Consider the following 17250-nt stretch of genomic DNA (forward strand, 5'->3'; position numbering starts at 1 on the left):
GTCTAAGACACTTAATAAGGGTTATATAAGTGTTATTCAAACCGCAAAACGTTGTTTTCAGTTTAAAACCCCTATTTCCTCGGAATTTCCTCGGAATATTCCGAGGGCATTTCGAGGAAACCCTTATCTTCCTCGGAATTCCGTCGGAATATTCCGAGAAAATACCGAGGAACTAGTGTTTGGGGTTTCAAAACATCAATTTTTTTTGCCGTATTTCATTTCTTATACAATTGTAATGCATACCATTGAGGATTCTTTGTATAGATGAGCATAAACCATGAAATAACAAATTTCAAAACAAATTGAAAGTATTCCCTTTACTGTTCATTAAAGTGTATAAGTGTTTCTCTTATTTTGTGGGGATTTCGTTCATACAATCGGAAATATGTTTATTATAGGGTAATGAACAAATTTTTGACTTCATAATCAGTCTAAGACACTTAATAAGGGTTATATAAGTGTTATTCAAACCGCAAAACGTTGTTTTCGGTTTAAAACCCCTATTTCCTCGGAATTTCCTCGGAATATTCCGAGAGAATTCCGAGGAAACCCTTATCTTCCTCGGAATTCCGTCGGAATATTCCAAGGAAATACCGAGGAACTAGTGTTTGGGGTTTCAAAACATCAATTTTTTTTGCCGTATTTCATTTCTTATACAATTGTAATGCATACCATTGAGGATTCTTTGTATAGATGAGCATAAACCATGAAATAACAAATTTCAAAACGAATTGAAAATATTCCCTTTACCGTTCATTAAAGTGTATAAGTGTTTCTCTTATGTTGTGGGGATTTCGTTCGTACAATCGGAAAAGTGTTTATTATAGGGTAATGAACAAATTTTTGACTTCATAATCAGTGTAAGACACTTAATAAGGGTTATATAAGTGTTATTCAAACCGCAAAACGTTGTTTTCGGTTTAAAACCCCTATTTCCTCGGAATTTCCTCGAAATATTCCGAGGGAATTCCGAGGAAACCCTTATCTTCCTCGGAATTCCGTCGGAATATTCCGAGGGAATTCTGAGGAAAAACAAATTCCTTGGTATTTCTTTAAAAAAAAAAAAAAATCAATGGTAGTATGTTTCCGAGTCGTCATCACCAGATGAATCTGAATCTGGATCTTGGTGAAACTCTCCAATCACTGGTTCATCCTCTACGTGAACGACGGCTTCCTCTCCGAAATCGGTTAAATCGACTACAAGGCCAACTCCAGCTAAATCTTCTGCTGCATAAGTTGCCGGATGTGCTTGGTTGTAGTGGGTCTTCCATTTCAGAACTTCCCTGAACTCGGCCTCTCGGGTTGAGTCTTGTAACAGTAACCCATGGATCATCTCTGTTCCTTACCCGGGGGTACTTGATATAACCAACCTGTTACATTTAGAAAATTATTAGTAAAATTATAAATTAATACACATGATGATGAATCATTCTGAATAATTAACATTTAATTACCTGATCGGCCTGAGAAGCAAGAATGAAAGGATCATAATATTGCAGCTTTCGTCTCGAATTTACTGATGTAACACCAAATGCATCTGTTCTCACACCTCGATCTGGAGTGTTGTCGTGCCAATCACAATAGAAAACAATACAGCGCAATCCAACCATGCCCAAATACTTGATTTCCAAAATCTCATGTATGTGTCTGTAGTATACATCATCTCCTGATGTAGAACAAACGCCAGCATCATAAGTCGTACTCGAACGTCTCCTCTTCTGAGTTGTGAATGCATATCCTCGAGTACAAAATCTCGGATATGACTTCACAACAAAGTTTGGTCCAACAACCATCTCACGTATCCAATCGTCAAATGTTTCACCTCTGGCCAAACCAGCAGACACCTATTAATAGCACATATATATATATTATATCAATAAATGTGAATTAGTATAAATATGTGATAAAATATATTTTAATTTGTTTAAAGCATTCACATAAGTAAACATCCATCCAGTAAATTCTCTCTGCTTCATTTCTTCTAGTTCGTTCTCTGTGGCGTATCTATACTCGAACCGCTTTTCTGCCATGAAAATCCTGTATATGATGACAATAATGTAATTAATTAAGATTTAAATTTCAACTTGTTAACATAAAAATTTGTAAGATAATTTATTTACCTCTCATATTGAAGAACGTCTTCGCAGTTGGTGAGCAAATATGTTTGCAAATGACTGCGCTCCTGCTCAGTAAGTCGACGGTCCTTTGGTTTTCCGTTAAGTCGTCCAACGTCTGTGAAAATGTCTGGAACCGTAACATGATATGTTGCCCGTTCGCCTCTATCATCATGCCGAGCAGGTCTTCTGTTTTTGGTCTGAACTTCTGTTGGAAAGTAGTACTCGGCAAAGTTTGAAGTTTCTTGATTGATCATTTGTGCGACTATAGAACCTTCCACCCTACTTAAATTTTTCACCATCTTCTTTAAATGGAACATATACCGCTCATACAGATACATCCATCTATACTGCACAGGACCACCAAGTTCCAATTCTCTTGCCAGGTGAATAACAAGATGCTCCATAACATCAAAAAATGAGGGAGGAAATATCTTCTCAAGGTTGCACTGAATCACGGCTATGTTAGTCTTCAAATTTTCAATACCTTCAAGAGTCACTGATCTCGTGCATAAATCGTGGAAGAAACCACTTATCCCTACAATTGCTTCATGAACATTTCGTGGTAATAGTTCCTTGAAGGCTAACGGAAGGAGGCGCTGCATCATTACATGACAATCGTGGCTTTTCAAGCCAGTAAACTTTCCTTCCTTCTGTCGATACAGTTACACAAATTTGATGCGTAACCGTCTGGAAATTCCACATCGTTTGAAATCCAATCAAAGAACGCATCTTTTCCCTCTGCATCAAGTCGGTATATGGGAAAAGGATCCCTACCATTCTCGTCAACATGAAGTTCTGAACGAGCACATATATCGACTAAATCAAGTCTTGACTTCAAATTATCCTTTGTTTTACCTTGAACATTAAGGATCGTGTTCATGAGATTGTCAAAAAAGTTCTTCTCAATATGCATGACATCTAAATTATGCCTTAGCAGATGATCCTCCCAGTATGGCAGATCCCAGAAAATACTTTTTTGCACCAAAATCTCTTAGTTGTATCTTCAAATCTTTCCCACAAATTTCCGGAGGTGGACTGTCAAACACCCTCTTGTTCTTCGTAAACAAATTCCTACTCCTACGATATGGATGATCAGGTGGTAGGAATCTCCTGTGACAGTCAAACCAACACGTTTTCCTTCCATGTTTTAGTTGGAAAGCATCAGTGTTATCTTGACAATATGGACATGATAGCCTTCCATGCGTTGTCCATCCAGACAACATACCATATGCTGGAAAATCACTTATTATCCACATTAGTACTGCCCGCATTTGAAAGTTTTCTTTACACGAAACATCGTATGTTTCAGCACCTTGAGCCCATAGTTGTTGTAACTCATATATTAGTGGCTGAAGAAACACATCAAGTGATCTCTTAGGATGCTCTGGTCCGGGAACGAGAATCGAGAGAAACAAAAACTCTCGTCGCAAGCACAAGTTTGGGGGTAGGTTGTATGGTGTAAGAATGACGGGCCATAGAGAATACTGTCTTCCACTCTTGCCAAACGTACTGAAACCATCAGTACATAATCCAAGGTAGACATTTCTTCTCTCATACGCAAAATCGGGATACTTTGATTGGAAATGCTTCCACGCTTTTGCATCTGAAGGATGTCTGATCTCACCATCTGTTGAGTGCTCCGCATGCCATCTCATTGGTTGCGCTGTGCGTTCAGACAAATACAACCTCTGCAACCTTTCCGTCAAAGGCAAATACCACATCCTTTTATATGGCACTGGAACTCTTCCACTCGTATCTTTATAACGAGGCTTTCCGCAAAATTTGCATGTAACCCGCTGTTCATCCGCCCTCCAATAAATCATGCAGTTGTCGCTGCATACATCTATTACCTGATACGATAAACCAAGACCAGCTACGAGTTTCTGAACCTCGTAGTATGAACCAGGAGCTACATTATCCTCGGGTAGAATACCTTTTACAAAATCAGCAATTGCATCCACACAGTCTTCAGCCAAATTATAATCTGTTTTAATGCCCATCAATCTTGTAGCAGATGATAAAGCTGAATGACCATCTCTGCAACCTTCGTACAATGGTTGCTTTTCAGCATCGAACATATCATAAAATCTCCTAGCTTGTGCATTGGGTAAATCTTCCCCTCTAAAATGATCATTTACCATCTGCTCAGTACCTACACCATAATCTACATCCTTTCTAATTGGTTCTTCTAATCTAACCGCTGGCTGAGGTTCGCTAGTACTACCATGTTCATAATCAATTTCCCCATGATGATACCAAATTTTGTAACTTCGTGTAAACCCACTCAAATATAGATGAGTCCAAACATCCCACTCTTTAATAACCTTTCTATTTTTACAATTAGAGCAAGGACATCTTAACATACCTGTTTTTGCTTCCGGTTGTCGGTGAACTAACCCCATGAATTCGGTTATACCTCGTTGGTATTCTTCCGTAAGCAATCTCGTGTTCGGATCCAAATGAGGTCGATCGATCCAAGAACGAAAATAATTTGAAGAAGACATGTTTTTTATGAATCAAATTCGTGTGTAAAGAGAGTAAGAGGGAGGATGAAGATATGGAGTGAATGAAGAGGAAGAGGGGTGCTTGTATTTATAGTTGAAATCCTGCCGACAGACCGAGGAAATTCCGACGGAATTCCGACGGAAACGGCTAGTTCATCGGAATTTCTTCGGAATTTTTAAAATCCCCCAACGGCTCTCTAACGGCTATAATATATCTTCGGAATTCATCGGTTTTTTCCGAGGAATACGTTTTTCCTCGGTATTCCATAAGAATATTCCGACGGATTTGTATTTCCTCGGAATTCCGTCGGTATATTTCGAGGAAATTCCGAGGGATATTCCGAGGATTTCATTTTCCGTCGGAATGTCCGTCAGAATACCGCTGTTTTCTTGTATTGGATAGGGGATAAGGATGTGCTTACTTCCGTTTAGACACATAATTCATTGATCAATGAAGCAATTTTAACATTGAATTATGATACTTAGTTCAGTGTGTCGAAAGTTTTGAATAGACACATAAGAAAGTCGGCTAATAATTGGTTGTTTAATTGTTCACTAGTCACTAGTCAGTAACATCATTTTGCTAATATTCTAATTTAGTCGAGTGATTTAAAATATATTGTCGACTTAAGAAAAAAAGTTAATAAAATTGCTGAAAACTTCAAGTAGTAGTACCTTTGTTTAGGCACATGTCTTCATAGGGAATCTCTTTTTTAAATTCGCTCAATTTTTATTTCATGTCATTTGGCGGCGACCTAACAACCAATTATATTCACATACATCAAATCAAGTCACCAACTACCAACTCCTATTTTTTTTTTCTTTTCCATAATTAAGATTGATGATCTATATTTAAAAAAAAAATTAAAACCGAGTATGATATACAAAAATCACTGAATCAAAAGTTTAAAAAGATATTATAAGTAAAAAGTAGTCTTTATTTTAATAACATTATTGAAAACGAACCATTTTAAAATTATAAGGTGAAAGTGGTATTCAGATTATTCAGATGCTAAAATTTATGAAAATGTTCAATGAGTGGTCTAAATATCCCATCCAGCTTCACTATTTTTTCTCTCTTTTTTGAGCAATCAAACATTTATATTAAATTAGATGCCAAATATGTTTAAACGGTTACAACCGGGGGTAAACTTGACGACTAAAAGATCAACGAATACTACGATGATATGAGCGATAAAAATATTAAAGGGGAGAAGAAACCCGAAGAAATGCTTCACTTGATTGCTTCCCTTTTTAAAATTTCTTAAAATTTGACTTATATAAATGACAACTAACACTATTGTTAAAAATAAAGTGAAATTAATATGTTTCCCAATTCTAGAACGTCGAAGAACTGTCTTCATTTACCTCTAACAGCTTTATCAGTTGGTTGCATAGACACAGTTCAAATTTTACCATTGCGCAAAGAGGGAGCAATCAGACGCATCATCATGTTTATTATGCTTCAATACTGCTTACCTCACTTTTGTTTGGAACAAATCACGAGAACTTTAAAAGGATCTAAGACGCACCACTCATGCTTTGTACTTCTTACATCACTTGTTCTTGGATGTAGTCAGGGTGTCTTCTATATTATTCACATGTTTATCTATATAATTATATATGTAGATGTATGGCAGGTTTCTCATTTACTATTTGCACGACTCACTCTTCTTTTGTCGTGCAAATGAGGACAATGCTTCATGTATGGCAGGTATTCTTGACTCTTATGAACAAGCATCTGACCAAAAAGTGAATATGGCGAAATCTTCGATTATATTTGGTATGAGAGTGGATCAGCAGAGGAGGACACAGATTCAACATATTTTAAATATTAATGTTGTTGGTGGTGGAGGAAAGTACTTAGGTCTTCCTGAGCAATTTGGTAAAAGCAAAGTACAGGATTTTCAAGGCATTGTTTCTCATATCAAATCCTTAACCTCTCAATGGTATAACCAATCATTATCTCAGGCAGGAAAAGAGGTATTGATCAAATCAGTTCTTCAGGCTAAACCAGTATACTCTATGAGCTGTTTTCTTTTACCTAAGACCACTTGTGATGAAATTAATGCAATTTTATCGGAGTTCTGGTGGAGAAAGGGTGAGGAACGAAGGAAAATTTCTTGGGTTTCTTGGAAAAGGTTGTGTTTACCGAAAAAAGAAGGAGGTATGGGTTTTAGAGACCTATATAGTTTTAACAAGGCTTTACTTGCAAAGCAAGCATGGCGGATTTGGCAAAATCCGAATTCCCTTTTGAGCAGACTTTATAAGGGAAGATATCATCATTCGTCGACTTTCTTACAGTCTTCGAATACTAAGCAAGCCTCTTATGGCTGGAAATCAATTCAATTAGGCAAGGAACTACTTCACAAAGGACTTCGCACAATGATTGGTGATGGGAAAAAGACTAATGTTTGGATGGATCATTGGATACCAGTTGTCCCGCCAAAACGTGTTATACAATTTTCATATAATCGGAATATGAAAGTGGAAGAGTTTATTGATCAGGATACATCAACGTGGAATGTTCAGAAACTGCAGCTCATCTACAGCCTATTGATGTGGAACAGGTCTTGAAAATCAAGTTATCTCGGTTTGCTCGAGAAGATCATTTAATATGGCCTTTTACGAAAGATATGCAGTACACGGTCAAGTCGGGATACTGGACAACTACTCACTATTATCATGAGGGAGATGAGATCTTAAGACCTGAAGGCTCTTTAGAAATTAAAGGAAAATTTTGGAAGTTGAACATCTTGCCAAAGATAAAACAGTTTCTATGGAGAGTGATATCGAAGCATTAGCTACGTATACAAATCTTTGTACTTGTGGGATTAATATTGATCCCACATGTCAGAGATGTTGTCTTGAGGATGAATCCATCAATCATGTTTTATTCCTTTGCCCTCATGCCACGACTATTTTGGAGATGTTCATGTATTATCTTAGTCCATCTATTTTCAAATACCTTGGAAGATAATATTCAACTTCTCTTTAGCATAATGGAGTCTTTACCGGATTTGGAGCTAAATAAACTACTGGTCTTCTGGATTCTGTGGTTGATTTGGAAATCAAAGAATGAATTTATCTTCAATAAGAGAAATGTTCATCCTAGTGAAGACATTAAAAGAGCAATGGATTCGAATATTGAATGGTATAGAAATGGTCTTCAAACTGGACAGCAAAGAAGAGGATACATGGCTAAATCATCGAAATGGGAACCTCCTCCTTGTAATTGGATAAAATGCAACTTTGATTTTAGCTCTGGAGCTAATAGCATTGTTGATGGGATTGGATGGATTTTAAGAGATCATGATGGAGTTTTTTTGGGAGCCGGAAATGCTCAAATTGGAAAAGTTCAATCATCCCTTATAGGTGAGACCATGAGTTTTCTTTTTGCTCTGCAACAGATATGAGTTTCTGGATGGAGAAGAGTATGGTTTGAATGCGATAATTAAGAACTCTCTCTTATTATTAACCAAGTGAAGGAACATATTGATTTGGGGAACTACTTATGTGATATAAAATATTTGATGGCTTTGTTATCGGAGTGTTCATTGGATTATGTGAATCGCGAGAAGAATCAAGCAGCGGATGTTCTAGCAAAACAAGCTAGTAATCATAATAGTTCTTTCATGTTTTTTGAAATTCTTCCTGTTTGGTTGAATCAGTATCCGTATTAACTTTTTACAATTTAATTAATAAAGTTCTTGTGGTTAAAACGAAAAATTATATATGCAGATGTCGACTTCCATACGTGGATTTACATGTCGACTTTAAGACAAGCGGATTCAAGATTGTGTTCAGACACCTCTCATATATCGTGTCTCAGCTTCAGAAACAGTGACTAAAGGTACATCCATATTTTGCCATCATTTCATTTTAACCTTTTTATATTATAACACATCTTATATATTACACTACCACTGTCTACTGCAGAAATATGATTGTATTGCCATGTGATATATCATCTCATATTTTATACATCTTTAGACTTTTCCTCAATTATTCCATTCATCTCCTTCAAATCTACCATGGTTTTTCTTTATCGTGATAATTACAAAATGATGACGGATCGTTTACATTTTGAAAAATAATCCACATCTTACAAATTTTCACAAGGAAAAGAAATCTAAGCTATTTCAAAATTTGGCACGGGTTCACACCATTTTCTTTTTACAGTTAAACTTTTCTATATTTGAAAACTGGACTTGATGAAACTCCAGCAGAAGTATTGTTGTACTAATGTCTCTGTTCGGAGGAAATCCTACTGCTTCAGTACGTGCGATTTAAGCCGCATACCTAACTTTTTATAGGTTAAACTTAAATCCAAGTTTGAAATCAATCTCATCATCATTAAAAAGGCAGGAATACGTAAAGAAGGCCATAAATGGGCCCAATTTGTGGACCAAAAGATAGTGAGGCAGAAGTTTGTCATTTCATTATCAAGTAGCAGTGGACCACCACTAAACCGCCCAATAGCTTAGAAATGTCCAATAACAGAAATAAATGAAAGCCTTGTTCCACGGACGACGTCGTTTTCGTCAGCAATTGATTGATTCGATTATATCTTTACTTTGTTTTCATTGATTAGACATCTGTAAGAGAAAAAGGTACTAAAGCCAATGGACAACCACAGTGTGCTCGTGTTACAAAAGCGATCAACCAATTCTGGTCCAAATTATGCAAAAAACAAATTAAGATACGTTACATATAATGTGTGACATAATTAGATGGTGTAACCGTGTAAGTGTAGCCAGTGGCGGACCCAGCAGTTATATTAACATGTGTCATAATTTTATTTTTTAAAAAAATTCACAACAAAAATGTTAAATGGAGGGTTAAGGGGTGTCAACCCTTGTTCGGAAACTCGTTAGGCGCGACGCATCCGGGTCTAGCGATTTATTGAAAAATCGAAAAAAATCGGAGAGTACGCAGGGAAGAATTTTTTGTATTTTTGTATGTATAATATCCCTATTTATACGTATAATACAAAATTTTATGTATAATACATGTTTGTGCATAAAACATTATTGATACTAAAACTCACATATTCGTAAATACAGGAACAAACTACAATATTGTCAATATCTATTCAAATATTCTGTATACAACTTGAACAATAGTCTTGTTTGTTCACGCACCTTCGTCTCTCCATTGTTTGCGTTGAGCACTTAAGAGCATCATTGTGTTTTCTTCAAACACACTATGCATTGGTAAAGAGTTCCAATGCATGGCCATGAGGGCAATACGCTTTCTCCTCATATATTTCCTCAGGTTTAGTTCTAAATTGACTTCACCATTCTCAAAGAACAGTTTCATGAGCATAATAACAATGTCTTTGGAACCATACACCTTCCCTTGATTTTGTGGTAACACACCACTCACGTCTCCGCATCTCATGATCATCAAAGCATTATAATCTTTACAGTTTACAATCATGTGAACTTTCTCTTAGGAATTTCATCGAACAGTTGGTGTGCTTTGATCTTGGCGTGCCTTTTGATTTGTTCTCGCTACACCAACACAACCACCATGTATCTGTAACGAGGGTTCAACCTTTAGACAACCCATTTCTACAAAGCAACCACAAAAAGCCAATCTATGTTCTGTTTGGGAAAATGAAAAAGTTGTTGATAATATCATAGCAAGGAAGCATACGAATCGGAGGAAGTTTCTTCACCATTACGCGGACGCGTTTTCTAATTCTACGCCGTCCACGTCAATTCCACCGCATAATGCAACCAAAGTGACTCAATTCGCCACGGACCCCACCCGCATCACGTTTAACCGGCCGAGTATTCGCCTCCGCGGCCTATTTTTTGAACAAGGGTGTCAACCCTTTAGCAAATACCCGTTGGATTGATGACTCTAATACAATTTTCAATACAAAAACAATTGTTTTTATCATTTTACCTGTGTCAACTGACACCCCAAATCCTTTACTGGGTCCGCCTCTGAGGATAGCTAACAAAGTAATATTATTACTTATACTGATTTTCGAAAAATTATACTAGGACACGTTATATATTTGGTATTTCAAATCAGGAAACACCAGATAGGAGAATCTTATATATTTTAATTTTTTGAAAAACCCTATCGAATGATTCGGTCGGTTAAAAAAAAACACGTTTAGTGTTATAAATTGGACTAATCTGAAAGCGTAACACATCAGAGAGTCTTATATGGTTGGTTCAACTTGATTTTACAAAAAACTATATAACCAAGGCCGACTCACTAGGGGGACAAGCGGTGCGACCGCCTCGGACTCAAACCTGTGTTCCCATGTATAATAATAGTTAAGAGGCTCAATCTTTTTATAAATCTATATTTTTATATATAAAAAAATTGTAAATATAATAAATAAAATTAAAAATGGTCCAAAATTATTTGATATCTATGTAGTTTTATTTTTATTATAAAATATACAAAATATTGCTGATTAAATTATAAAAATATTTTAAATATTATCTGAATATAAATTTTAGTGGGTACATTTTTTTTTTTTGGCCTTAGAACCCCTAACAGTATTGAGCCGCCTTGTATATAACACAACAAGGCAACAATGCAAACGGTCTCAACCTTTGTCTCCCAACACATACAATATATATATTTGTAGTAAGTATAAGCTAGAGCCGAGGGAACGGAAGGCGATGAGGTGTCTTACCCAAGTAATAGAATTCTTGTGATTAGGTTCTTAAGCTGTTTTGAGATTTAAAAGAAAACAAAGTCTTTTTTTTTGTTAAGATAAGTATCATGATTTCTCTAAAAAAATCCTTGGTAAAAGAACACGGTCCCAGAGGACCCACATTTCAATTATGTTGTTACTATATATTGTCCATGTTTAAGCAAGTAAGTAACGCAAACTACTGATACAATCGTTGATAGTATAATCATATGATACTCAGCGTATCTATACTCTATGCGGCTACGTTAAAACATAAAAGGGTTAGATAGAAGTATAGAACTGTACTTTAACTTGGATCGGTAAAATGTTATTTTAGCAGAATTTTTTTCTTCATTTATAAAACTGAAAATAATGAAAAAATAAAATAAATAAATGTGAAAGATGATTTTGGCACACAAGTGCATTAACATATGTATGCATCGGTCGACGTATTAGCAAGAGCAATTGTAAACACGTTTGTTTTTATTTGTATACCAAATTTTCAACAAAAAAAAGTGATAGAGAAATATTAGCAGAAAAGAAAACAGAGATAAAACTAGACAACAGAAACTATGACGAAAATTAATTGAACCCGGAACAAAAGCAGAATCAAACCTACAATTCAGCTAAGCAATGAGACAGACTCAAAGAAACCAACCTGAGAAAAACACATTCTCGAACCTTAAAACAACGGTTCATGCAGCTTCCAACAACTCAACCATAAAACAACGGCTCATGCAGCTTCCAACAACTCAACCATATATGTTCTACACTATATGTTCATCACCAGGGCGGAAATAGAAATTTTTTCTATGGGAGACATTGGTGTAAATATATAGGGGTAGAATAACATAATGAAAGTTGTTTATCAAATTATACATGTAATTTTGAAAAGTCATCAGGGGCAACTGCCCACCACTTAGTCTATGTGGCTCTGCCACTGTTCATCACTAGTTATATTCGAGATCACCAGCAGTGCCGTGTGAACACTTTGAGATGCCTAAAGCAAATTTAAAAAATATTTATTTTATGATTTTTAATTATTAGTAATAACTTTAAATGAAATAAATAAAAATTTATACTCTTACATAAATGTTATTTTTTCACATACACCAATTTTTATAAGCAAATATATATATAACAGAAAACAATTTGTAGCAAAAAAACAAAACAAAAATCAAGCCTTTAAAAGTAATAGAATTAATATGGAAATTATTTAGGTAATATAATAACCTGAACTAATTTAGGTAATACAATATAATTTATTAGGAAAGTATTACTCCAATTATTTTTTTAAAAAGTATTACTCCAAGCAAAAATGAGGTTCAAACTCACGTAGACACTTGCTTTCAAAGACATTATATTATACAATATGAATAATTTGCTGATAATAGGGGCCTAAAAAACTATATATTCTTTAGGGGCCTAAAACAAACGTCTTTTTTCTTTATACCATAAACACAGCTCTGCTCACCAGCTTTCAAATAATGTTTTGTTCTATCATATCCATTATCATGTATTTACCGACAAAATTCCTCACACAAATACACAATCTTAAATTTACTTTCAGGGCCTCTACTTCAATAGATTCATATGATCTACATATTTACACATCACATTTTCCAACTATCTTCTTAAAATATTTTCTACACATCACGTTATAGCTGTACTTGTCTTGTTTTAACTCAACACGTGTTTTTTTTTCATTGTTTAGGGTTTCATATTCCTTAAAAATAATTGTTTCCTTTTTTCTTGCTTTAATTATTATTATTTATTTAAATAAATATTAAATTTTATTCATCCAAAAAACAAATTTTCTACATAAAATGCAATTTTAAAGCTGAAATGTAAAGCTTTTTATACTACTGCTCCTAGTTGAAAAGTTTTATCTTGTACCAAACCACAATCTTAAACCTCCCTCCAGCTTGTGGTCCCCTTAGCGCTTAATGGTGGAAAATCTATTTCTCACATTCTTGTCAATGATCTTTATTAACAGAGTGTGTGGAAGATGCTTCTCTCCATGCCTTCTACGGTTTCTTTCCCTCCAGATTGAGCAAGCAGTCGTCTGAAACGTATATCTCAACAAGAATAGCTTCACTCGATCTTGTCTTTTATCAAGAAGGAGAGCTATAATATCCTCCCATTTCTCAGTATATCTTGTTAGGAGTGATATCTTGCATATTTCTAATGTTTTATCCATTCACCTATGTGCATTTTGATCATATAGATTAGGATTTAGCCATGTTTAGGTTGCATTTTGCATACATGAGTCCTTATCAGGTATTGGAGTACCACATGGAGTTCTTGGAGACATTTGAGTGCAATTGGAGTCCAAAAGAAGTGTTTAAAGTGATCATTGGGCGAGCACCTTACCGGAGCGACCAGTCCGGAGCGACACCGTCAAGTCGCTCTGATCTCCCTATCAGAGCGACCTTACCAGAGCGACAGGGAAGAGTCGCTCGCGTTTTGATCACTCGGAAACGCGAGAACGAGTCTGGAACGACCTCTCTCAGCGACACAGCGAGGTCGCTCCCGAAGCATGGAGCGACTACTCGGAGCGACGAGCGGAGGTCGCTCCGCGTCTTATTTCTGCTCGAACTTATGATTTCTCAAGGGCCTTTTGGTCATTTCATGATGCACATTTTTATTTTCTAAACCTATGTTTTAATACTCTGTAAGCCACCAGGAGGCGGATCATCTTTGTTCTTAAGAAAAACCACCAAAAACCTTTGGAAAGTCATCTCTTGAATCAATTGATCAGTTTTGTTATTGAAATTCTATGTTCTTATATCTATTTTTTTTTTGTTTCTCTACATGATTAATCTGAAATCCAACATGGGTTTAAGAGGAATCATGGAGATTAGTGAGTAATCCCCCTTTGAATTCATGGGTTAGGGAGATTAAGGGTGATTAGGTTAGAGCTAGGATGTTTTAGTGTAGATCATTCAAATTTCCTTGCTAGCAGAGTGAACCTAATGCATCTTCTGAGTTGGCCACTCAGTTGTTGATCCTTAGGCATTTCTCACCCGAAAGGTGTTCGAGGAAATGCCCGAGACAACTCTTCCTAGCTTTTAGCATACTTTGCCAAAGACATTTGTTGTTAGAGGTGCTAAGATAACCATTGGACTTGCTAGTTATGATTACTTTCATATTATTCAACCAAAGACATTTGATGCTTGGAATGTGTTAGTAAATGAACATTCATCTAGACATAGAGTTTGTTTAGGATTGTGTCTAAGTTTAAGGTTGATAGTTTGATTGATCGTTTGCCATCCTTAGTTCGAAACTTGATCACCCGAGGTCTAATCCCTATATCCATGAGTTCTCTTTTCCCATAGTTAAGAAAGTATCATTTAGTTATTCCTTTTAGTTAGTTATAGTTTAAAAACCCTTTTAAAAACCATTGGTTGCACTTAGATTAAGTGATTACTTGCATTCTCGGTGCTTTCATATCTCTCAGAACTGGTTCGACAATCATTTATACTACAACATTTGTCTTAGGAGCCTTGAAAACTCCTAACATCAAATTGGCGCCGTTGCCAAATTCTGAGTAGATTTAAACATTGAGATTTAGTCAATTGCTTGAGACTAAGTCATTTTTATTTTCTTTTGTTACTGACTCTTTTTCACCTCCTCTTATTCTACAGGTGTATGAACTTGCGGAGCAACGGTCCATCAAACCTAGTTCCACGAGCTGCAGACATCAGAGCTTTAGAGAGAGAGTGTGCTAGAAAGAAAAGAGAAGAAGAGCAACAGGCTCAACTGCAAAGACTGAACACTGATATGGGAGACGTTCATCAGCATGATGCAGGCGTCAATGGCGCTAATAACAATGCTCCAGCTAACCAACAGCGAGCAGCTCGACCCATTGGCACTTACGATCGCCCCAACATTCATGGTCATAGATTGGGAATCCGAGCACCCGCTGTGGCAGCCAACAACTTTGAGATCAAATCAGGACTCCTCAACGTGATCGAGAACAACAAGTATCATGGCTTGGCTCTAGAGGATCCATTTGATCACTTGGACAGGTTCGACAGCTACTGTGGGTTGTCAAAAACCAATGGTGTGTCCGAAGATGCCTTAAAGCTCAAGCTATTCCCTTTCTCTTTGGGGGATAAGGCACGTCAGTGGGAGAAGTCTCTACCCAGCGACTCTATCACCACTTGGGATGATTGCAAGAGAGCATTCTTGGAGAAGTTCTTCTCTACTTCAAGAACTGCTAAGCTGAGAAATGAGATTTCCAGCTTTCAACAGAAGGGCTTGGAAGGATTCAGTGAAGCCTGGGAGAGATTCAAGGGCTACCAAGCTCAATGCCCACACCATGGTTTCTCTAAGGAGAGTTTGCTGAGCACATTCTACCGTGGTGCTCTTCCTAAGTACAGGGCCAGACTGGATACAGCTAGCAATGGGTTCTTCTTGGGGAGAACTGAGGAGGATGCAGAGGAGCTGGTTGACAACATGGTTAAAAGTGATGCAGTCTACAGTGGAGACCACGACAGAGGTAGTAGAACAGATGATAAGCAGACGAGGAAGGAGTTGAAGGCTCTACAAGATAAGATAGACATCCTCATTGCTGACAAAGCTACCCAAGAGCAGCTGCACTTTGTTGGCAACCCAAGCCAAGAGACACCAGTTGTTGTCCATGAAGTTGAGGGTTTGGAAGGTCAGGAAGAGCTGTGTTTCATCAACAACAATGGTAGCTGGTACAAGAAAGAGCCCAACTTTCAGTACAACAACTACCAACAGAAATCCTATTCCAACAACCAACAGAGTGGTTATCAGCCTCGGAATAATCAGCAAGGCAGCTATCAACCTCAGCAAAACCCTCCTCCTGGTTTCAACAACAAGGGCAACCATTCTTCCCAACAGCAATCTAATCCCTCTACCTCAACTCCTCAGGTCAACACCACTGAAGCTCTACTGAAACAAATCCTGGAGTCTCAAACAAGAAGTGAGAAGCATGTTGGCTATGAGTTGAAGAACCTTCACTCAAAGATTGATGGGAGCTACAATGAGCTCAACAACAAGTTCAGAGCTTTGGAGAACCAGTTTGCTGCCATGAACACTCAACAAAATCGCCAACAAGGTTCTCTACCTGGAAAATCTGAGCAAAACCCAAAGGAAACCATGAAAGCTATCACTCTCAGGAGTGGTAAGGAGTTACCTCAGAGAACTCTCACCAAGGATGCTGAGAAACAAAGTGAGGGGGTTGCCATCAACATAGATGATGAAGTGGTGATTGTTGATGAGAAGATCAATGACGAGATCTTAGAGAAGATAGTGGAAGCCAAAGGAAAAGGAAAGGTTGGAGAAGAGAAGAAAACAGTTAAGGATGGTGAAGTTGTCACTCCTGCCAGTGAAAGTTCTTTTGTTCCTCCTGCCTATGAGCCCAAGCTCCCATTCCCAGGTCGATTCAAGAGGCAGCTGCTAGAGAAGTACCAAGCTCTATTTGAAAAGCAAATGAGTGAAGTCCAGATCACAATGCCCATTATTGATGCTTTCATGCTGATTCCTCAATACAGCAAGTTCCTGAAAGATGTTGTAGCTGCAAAGAAGAAAGAGATGGAGGGCATGGTGATTCTCACTCATGAGTGCAGTGCTATCATTCAGAGGCTTGTCATTCCAAAGAAGCTAGAAGATCCAGGATGCTTCACATTACCTTGTGCTCTTGGACCTATGGTATTTGATAGATGTCTCTGCGATTTGGGAGCTAGTGTCAGCTTGATGCCCCTATCTGTTGCTAAGAAGCTCGGCTTCACTCAGTACAAGAAGTGTAGACTTTCTCTGGTATTGGCTGATCGTTCAGTGAAGTACCCTGTGGGTATCTTAGAGGACCTCCCAGTGATGGTTGGAAATTATGAGATCCCTACAGACTTTGTGGTGCTTGAAATGGGTGAAGAAGCTCAAGACCCTTTAATCCTTGGAAGGCCTTTCTTAGCAACAGCAGGAGCTATTGTTA

At 37.1% G+C, this 17250-nt stretch overlaps 1 long non-coding RNA gene and 1 other non-coding gene across 3 annotated transcripts; both read right to left on the minus strand.

The window, feature by feature from the left end:
• Positions 1-9560: 9560 nt before the first annotated feature.
• LOC125589754 lies at positions 9561-10877 on the minus strand. Of its 2 annotated transcripts, none has more exons than XR_007325909.1 (2): positions 10283-10877; positions 9561-10162 (listed from the first exon to the last, which is right to left on the minus strand). It is a non-coding gene; the product is annotated as an uncharacterized LOC125589754 (long non-coding RNA). The 2 variants fall into 2 exon arrangements; XR_007325910.1 differs by having other exon boundaries at positions 9561-10197.
• A 4635-nt stretch (positions 10878-15512) lies between these two features.
• On the minus strand, positions 15513-15619 carry LOC125590816. The gene has a single exon (XR_007326818.1). It is a non-coding gene; the product is annotated as a small nucleolar RNA R71 (small nucleolar RNA).
• Positions 15620-17250: the final 1631 nt, after the last annotated feature.

This window comes from Brassica napus, chromosome C7 (genome assembly GCF_020379485.1).
Source record: "Brassica napus cultivar Da-Ae chromosome C7, Da-Ae, whole genome shotgun sequence".
In the NCBI taxonomy this organism is placed as follows: domain Eukaryota; kingdom Viridiplantae; phylum Streptophyta; class Magnoliopsida; order Brassicales; family Brassicaceae; genus Brassica; species Brassica napus.